Here is an 8,625-nt window from a genome sequence, read left to right as displayed (position 1 = left end):
TATTGTGCAGCACTCTTCTAGCATTTAGGCTGATTTATTGAATATCCTGGCCCCAAGTAAAACAAGCCCCATTAATCAGTACCAGTTGAAAGGGAGGCCCATTTAAAATGCAGCACCTGATGCAAGTTTTAATTTAGAAGCTGGCCCGTAAAAATGTGTTCAATGAGCTGCAATTACATAGACTCGGATTTCAAGGGAACTTGGATCTCATCTGTTTAGCACACTCCTTTTACAAATCTGGAAACGGGAGAGTCGGGAAGGTGGAATGATTTCTTAAATACTGGTTCAGAACGTGGCAAGGGCCCGATCCAGCAGTATCAGGATTTTTTTCATTTTCAGTTCTGTTTTTAATGTAAGTGCACATTTGTCCTATACACATGTTAACAAGTTGTCTGATTTTAACGTGGGTTACAGTGCTAAATTCAAAGATTTCCATTATTTTAAATTTAGTCATTTCCTAGTAAAATTATACCTACGCATTTTAAATGATCAAATAGCTTCGTAAACCTCACTTTGAAGCAGGAGTCTCTCCCAATCCTATATCCCACCCTCCCCACGGGCAACCACGCTTGGCTGTTTCAGCTGATTCCCTTCTATTTATCTCTAAATCACATGCCTGTATTGTCCCTTAATGGTTTTTCACTTTTAGGTGTCCTATTTTGAATTTCTGTTATGGAAGAGCTTTCTTCCACCTCACTCTCCTCTCCACACACTTCCGTCTTTCCATCCTCCCGATGTTGTTGCACTTTTATTTTGGTTGCATCCATAGCCACTGTTTCTTATTATGACTATGTAAATGCTGTTCATGGCTTTGTCATGCTGTATGCTATGATTACTTTTCCTTTCCTTATTGAACTTATTTGCCTGGTCCCTGGGGATGGGCTGGGACCGGATCCCACCAGGGCCTGCAGACCAATCGTTCCGAGAACTCTTCCTAAGGAGTCGTTGCTAGGGGCCTGGTAATGGTTTGACACCTGCAGGAAGGGGCACCCGCTCTGCTAGGCATTCTCTGGCCAACCGCTCCCCCTGCCTTTTGATGACACAGGTTCTGGATGAGCTGAGGGGAGACAAGGATGACACAGAGAAAGCAAGGTTGGCCCTTTCTTTTAAAAATGCCACAGCAAGTGAGACACCAGCAGCAGCAGCAGCAGCATATATTTACTGAATCTACTGCTTTGGTCCAAGCCCCTAACTCAAGAAAATGTGAACACTGATGGAAAAAGGGGGAGGCACTAGTTCAAATTGCCTAGCCAACTTTTTTAAGAAAACAGAAATCTCCAAAGAGCCTTTTTGCATTCTAAGTGGTAAGCCAAATAACAGTTTGTTAACTGTGTCCTAATAGTTCATTTCAGCTAGCACGATGACTGTATAGTCAATGTGGGGTCTCCAAGCAGGGTAGTTGGCTCCCTGTACATGCTAGAATAATTGATGCTTTATGTACCTGACAACCTTTTCATAGCCCTTTACACAATCATGTGTATTTATGACTGTTTTATAAAACTTCAAGAATAATTTTTTTTTTTGAGGAAGATTAGCCCTGAGCTAACATCTGCTGCCACTCCTCCTCTTTTTGCTGAGGAAGACTGGCCCTGAGCTCACATCCGTGCCCATCTTCCTCTATATGTGGGACGCCTACCACAGCATTGCTTGCCAAGCAGTGCCATGTCCGCGCATGCGATCTGAACCAGCGAGCCCCAGGCCACCAAAGCGAACATGCATAGTTAACCGCTGTACCACCCAGCTGGGCCCTCAAGGATAATTTTACTGTTGAAATGGATTATGATGTTTTGCTGTTGTGACCATGCTTGTTAATCGTACCTAAGAGTCCTCTGAAGTCAACGACTTCCCCAGTTAGGGCAGTGAAGCGTAGAACAGGGGGCTTGCTGGGTTACATTTGCTAAAAATGAGACATGCATTTCTTTGGACTCTCAAGATTCTGACTCTGAACTCACCTGGTCCAATGTTCATCCATGGAGACACTGATGGCATTTGGAGTGCGATCATTTCCCACCGTTTAGGACCATCTTGAGCATTGTTGGAGATATAGTACCCCTGGCCCACACCCATCAGATGCCATTTGAATCACCCAGAAATCTGAACAATAAAATGCGCCCCCCGGGGAGCTGGGGTGGGGGACTGCGCTCAGCTGAGAACCACTGATCAATCCACCCACCGTGAGTTGCTGCATCTCCCTTTCAACTGTCCTCTAAAGAGGACAGGTCAGCCAGCCCTGCCCTCACACCCCTGGCCATGAAGAAATCACCACCTCCTAAGGCCACATTTTTTTTTTTTTAAAGATTGGCGCCTGAGCTAACAACTGTTGCCAATCTATTTTGTTTTTCTTTCTGCTTTTTCTCCCCAAATCCCCCCAGTAAATAGTTATATATCTTAGTTGTGGGTCCTTCTAGTTGTGGCATGTGGGAGGCCGCCTCAGCGTGGCCTGATGAGTGGTGCCATGTCCACACCCAGGATCCGAACCAGCAAAACCCTGGGCCACTGCAGCGGAGCGCGTGAACTTAACCACTTGGCCACAGGCCTGGCCCTCTAAGGCCACATTTGAACTCGACTCATTACTACACTGTTATTTTTATGGCATAACCCCTCCCCCTCCCCGTCCCTCCCTCATGTCCATCGTTAGTCCTTGGTCTAGAACACAGACCTCTTTGTGTCTCATCTGCTTCCACATGAATGCCCTTCAGTACTTGAAAGTGGCCATTGTGTTCCTGCTGTCCCATGACAGCCCCACCTCCCCTGGAAACTTGCTGTGTCATCATACAGAGGTTCGCATTTTATGATAAAGCACTTTTTATATCACCTCCTTTAGTTTCCACACAATGATGGAAGGATGATCATTTCTACGTTACAGAAAATAAAGTGGAGTTTCAGGTTCGATGACTTACCCCAGGCCACACTGCTAGTAACTGGCAGAGCCAGAACGTGAATCTGGTTCTTCTCCAAATTCAGTGCCTGTCATAATTTTCCCAGTATTCACTAAATTTGGTCGAGTCTCTCCCTCTCTGATGTCTTCTTTTTTTCCATCTCCAACTCTGCTCGTCTCTCATGGTAGAAGGCATCAGTGGCCCCAACTGTTCACCCTTTCTTGTGTCTGCATCCTTTGCCATATAGCTTTGCAAGTTTCTCCCATCAGTGAATGGAGTATATTTTTCCACCCTTGATTCTGGGTTCAACAGAATGAAGAGAAAATGTCATCATGCCAGTTCTGATATGAAGTCTCAGAACGTGTTCTTTTACATTTCTGCCATCACCAGACACAAGGAGCAGAGCCACCTCGGGCAGCCTACCTAGATTGGGTGACCCCCAGCCAACCCACAGACTTGCAAGAAAAAATAATTGGTTTTCTTTAACTTACTGAGTTTCGGGGGATTTGTTCCGCAGCACTTGCTAACTGATACATTTCTCCAAGCTTCAGAAAACCTTTACCCATTGTGCTCCTTTCCCTTCATTACTCGAAAGCCTGTGGCAGCTTCCTCAACATCTTCATCTTTCGTTTACTCCTCAAACCACTGCTGCCTTTCTGCCTCACTCTCCCTGTGGGAGGGTTCTCCCCACTCCTGGCAGCCACATTCTTCCTGGTCCCTGCAGCCTTTAGTGCTGTGCATCGTCCTGTGCTTTGGAAACTCCTGCCTTGGCTTTCACGACAGTTCCCAGGTTTCTCGTCTCCCTGCTCTCCTCCCAGGAGTCTCCCTGTGCCCTCTTTGCTTCTTGCTTTGCTTCCCTCTCTTCAGGAACCCCATCCTCTCCACGACCTCAAGAACCACCAAAGGGCTGGTAGCTGTTTCCAACCCCACGTCCCTTCCAAGTTCCAGCTGTGTGTGAGTGTCCTCTCGACAGCTCCCCAGGAGGTCCTGACGCTTTTGCACAGGGGATGACTGCTGGCCGGACGGAGCAAGTTCCAGCATGGGGAGAAGCTAGAGGCCAGGGCTCCGGACAAGAAGGTACTGCAAGAATCCAGGCAAGAGGTGGTGCGGCCAGACTCGGGGCACCAGGAACCCTGTCTGAGTGCCAGAGCTTCTACTCGCAGACTCGGGTTTTGCTTTTGGACTTGGGTGTAGGACCTCACATTATCCTCATTAAATCTACCCATGGTGAGATTCAGCCCTGTCACACTCCTTATTGATTTCTTTACACTCAATAAAGGCATCCCTCCCAGACTCCTGTCACCCAGTCATTTGATCAATGTCTTACTTCTACCCCACCCAAGTGCCAGATAACATGGAAAAGAAAGGGTCTTGGGAGGAAGAAAACAGTAAAGATTGTTATTTGTTTTAGCCACCAGGTGGCTGCATGGCCCAGAAATTGATGCAGGTGAAACCAGAATTTGAGCATTGTTGGATTCCATGGGATTTGGAATCGGGGGCGGGGGAGCATTGGGGGGTGGGCACATGAAAGGAGAGTATGGCCCCTCAGGGAACTGTGTCTGGTGTAGCATCAGCCGACAAAGTAGGAGGTTGGCAGGGGAGAGTGAAACCAGGAAGGGCCTTGGGAACAATTCCAAGCCCCAATAGGGAGCCACAGAGGGTTTTAGGCAGAGGAGTGACACAATCATATCTGTACCTTAAACAATCACTCCAGCATCAGTGTGGTGTGAGGGAGCAAGAGGGGGAGTTAGATGCCTGCTGGTTGGTTCAAAATGAGAAGCGATGAGGTCTGAGAAACGGTGACATTTGTGGGGAATGAGAGAAGGGGACAGAGAATGTGACTAAATTGAGCAGGAAGAAGGCCAGAGTGGCAGGGAGTGACCCAGCAGTGGTGGCCAGGGCAGTGATAAGGGAAAGACAAACTGAAATGACGATTCACAAAGAATGAATCACTCGTTCATTCAAAGTATCGACTGCTAGATTGTTCATTTATTGTGTCCCCGATACCAGGCGGCACCCTGGGGACGTGGATAAGAAACTAGACACGCTGGCCCGGGGGTCCGCGGCCCGGCGGGGGGTAGGGGGAATCTGCGGAGCAGCGTAATGGGGGGGGGGGTGGGGAGGGGTCCGCGGCCCGGCTGGAGGCATGAGCGGTGAGGGCGGAGGGCGGAGCCCGGGAACAGCGAGCGGCCGTGCGCAGACGGCTCCTGCTGCAGAGGCGCGGGCCCTGGGAGCAGCGGTCTTTGGGGTCCCCCTGGGCGAGGGAGGAGGGGCGGGGTGCGGGGAGGACTGCGGAGGGCTTCGGGCCTGATTCGGAGCCCTGGAGGGACGGGGCTGGGGAGAGCCCGGCCCGCTTTGACTGGGGGCGACGGCCTGGCCGGGCGCAGGCGCTGCGGGGGCGGCCGTGCGGGCAGGCGCGCGGGCGGGACCGGACTCGGGGGGGAAACGCGGGCGAGCGGGAGGGAGGCCTCGCCGCAGCCTGGTCGCTTGCTGTTGAGCACCTGGGGTCCGGGGCGGGGGCGTCAGGAATGCGGGTTCTGCTTTGGGCGCCTTAGGTTTGCGAGACCCTGACCATCCGACAGTCAGGAGTGCGAGCTTGGCGCTCAGAGAAGTGGGGCTGGGGCGCAGCGATGGGGCGCCGGGCGCACAGGGGTCACAGGGGTGGAGGCGGCACGGCGGGCCTTCCAGGGAGGGGTGGATGGAGCGGGGCCGGGGGAGGGACAGAGCCCGCAGGCTGCGCTGAGTGCGAGGTGGAGGAGGGGGCGCCGAGAAGACAAGCGAGGAAGAAAACTGGGAGAGTGAGGCTCCTGGTGCCGGGAGAGGACGGGGCTTTGAGCAGAGGCTCTCGGCCACCTGCAGCCAGGAGGCAGCGTTAGATGAGGCCAGAATCGCTCCTTGGACCTGGCGACGCTGAGGTCTTGGTTGGCCCCTGGGAAGAGCGCTTTCGGGGAGGTGGGGGAAGCCAGGGTGGGGGATGGCGGATACATGGGCGGTGAGGCGGTGGGTGACTTCTGCAGTGACTTGAGAAGTCTAGCGGAGAGCGGTGGAAGTGGGAGCTGGAGTGGGCCTGAGGGATACGGGAAGGTGGTGTGTGTGTGTTTGTTGTGTGTGTGTAGGGGTGAGGAAGATTAGCCCTGAGCTAACATCTGTTGCCAATCTTCCTCTTTTTTTTTGCTGAGGAAGATTGTCCCTGAGCTGACATCTGTGCCCATCTTCCTCTGTTTTATGAGGGCCGCTGCCCCACTGTGGCTTGATGAGGAGTGCTAGGTGTGTGCTGGGATCCGAACCCGGGAACCCTGGGCCACAAAAGGGGAGCACCAGAACCCAACCAGACACCAGCAACCGGCCCCAGGAAGGTGTTTTTATTGGGGTGGAGGGAGGGTCAGGTGGAGAAGGAGGCCAGGTGATGGCCAGGGATAGTGAGGGGTGTGGACACTTGGCAGTGACCGGGGCAAACAGAAACTTGAGCCAGTGGGATCAGCGCTGCTGGCTCAAGGCGGTTCATGGCCGACTGGTTCTTCAGGTGGCACTTGGAGAAGTCCAGGCCGTGGATTTATTTGTTGGAGGCAGAGGAAAGGGAGCCATTAAAGATCATGTCACTGTGACTGGAAGACAGAGAAAACAGCAGCACAGTTAACAGAAGCTGGGAATCTGTTTTGGGTGAACCCATTTGATTTAAGTTATGGTGAGTTTGGGCTTATGGTTAGGTGTAACATAGAGAAGTTCAAGAGGAAGTTGGAAATGGAGAGAGAAGTGGTATGTTATGACTGGAAACACTTGCCAGGAACTGCCTGAAAACTTGGGAAGATATCAGAAAGAAGAGCCCAGACCCAAGAAGAAAGTTGGGGTTCACCGAAGTAGAGGCTGGGAGAAGCAAGAGAACAAGATCTGGAAACAAAGCAGTGTGGTGGGGAGAGCATTTGGAAATAGTAAACTCAGAAAGATACACGATCTTGTGCTTTGCTGGAATTTCTTACAAGGAGATAATCATGGATGGGGCAAAAATTTTAATGCGTGCTAATCTTTGTGGTATGATTTGTAAAAATGATACACTGGAAATAACTGGGGATGGATGGCACAATTATACAGTGGAATACTACGCAGCCACTAAAAGGCAGAATAATATCAAATAACATAGAAAGTGTTCATGAGAAAATGTCGTAAAACAGGTTACAAAACAGTATTTATCATGAATATATTTTAAAAATTAATAGCTTTATTGAGGTATAATTCACATGCCATGCAATTCATCCATGTAAGATGTATAATTCAATGACTTTTAGTCTATTATTTCACAGATATGTGCAACCATAAGCACAGTCAATTTTGGAACATTTCCATCACCTCAAAAAGAAACCCTGTACCCTTTAGTTATCACTCCCTGTGTCCCCATAACCCCCTCCCTAGCCCTGAGCAACCACTCATCTTTCTGTCTCTATAGAGTTCCCTATTCTGGGCTTTCACATGAATGGAATCATATAGTATGTGATCGTTCATGTCTGACTTCTTTTACTTAGCATCATGTTTTCAGGGTTCATCCATGTTGTAGCATGGATCAGTGCTTTGTTTGTTTTTGTGGCTGAATAATACTTTATGTGCTATACCACATTTGTTCATTTCTCAGCTGATGGACATTTGGGTTTCCAACCTTTGGGTATTATGAACGTTCATTACATGTTTCTGAGAACACGTGTGTTTTCATTTCTCTTGGCTATATACCTAGGAGTGAAATAGCTGGGTCATATGCTAACTCTGTGTTTAATCATTTGAGAAACTTCCAGACTCTTTTCCACAGCAGTGTCACCATTTTACATTCCCACCAGCAGTGTAGGAGGGTTCCAATTCCTCACATCCTGGCCAACACTTGTTATTATCTGACTTTTTGATTCTAGCCATTGTAGTGGATGTGAACGCATCCCACTGTGGTTTTTATTTGCATTTCCTTGGTGGTTAATGATGCTGAGAATCTTTTCATGTGCTTATTGGCCATTTGTATATCTTCTTTGGAGAAATGTCTATTTGAGTCTTTTGCCTGTTTTTAAATTGGGTTATTTGTCTTTTTATTATTGAGTTGTATATGATGTTTCTATTTTTGTCAATAAAATTATGCATTAAAAGGCTGAAGTGAGGTTGTTGACAGTTGTTGCCTCTGCATAGTGAATTATATTTTTGCTTTCTGCTTACCTGTATTTTCTAAATGTTTTATATTGAACATATTTGTAGTAAACTATGAAGAATAGGCTAAGGGAAGACAGATGTGTGCTCAGAGGGTCCAGAGAACCAGGATGCTGCAGTGGCAGGTAGTGGGCACTGCAAACCTTATAGGAGGAGTAATTTTGCCAGACCATACTCTCCTGGACTTTTCTGCACCTTTGAAACATCCTAGAGAAGAGAAGATTGGTGATGGCGACAGAAGAGGTGTGGTCAGGTGTGAAGAAAGAGGAATAGGGTCAGCTGTGTAGAGCCCTGATCATTAAAATCAGTGGGAGACAATATTTGGCCCAGTTAGGAAAGACTACCTGAGTCTTCTGTCAGCATCCCTTCCTCGGGGGACCCACTCTGCCCCCAATCCAGACAATGCCCAATTCCTCCGTGCTCCAACATCTTTTCCCTCTCCCCTGCCCCTGAGGGTGGGCATGTGACTGGGCATATCTTGAAATAGAAACAGACATTTTCCAAGGATGAGCATGAGATATAAGTAGGGACCGTCTGAGTGCTGTCAGGAGACCCTGGGAGAGAGGAGAGT

Source organism: Equus przewalskii, chromosome 16 (genome assembly GCF_037783145.1).
Source record: "Equus przewalskii isolate Varuska chromosome 16, EquPr2, whole genome shotgun sequence".
In the NCBI taxonomy this organism is placed as follows: Eukaryota; Metazoa; Chordata; class Mammalia; order Perissodactyla; family Equidae; genus Equus; species Equus przewalskii.
Note: the sequence above shows the minus strand (reverse complement) of the source record.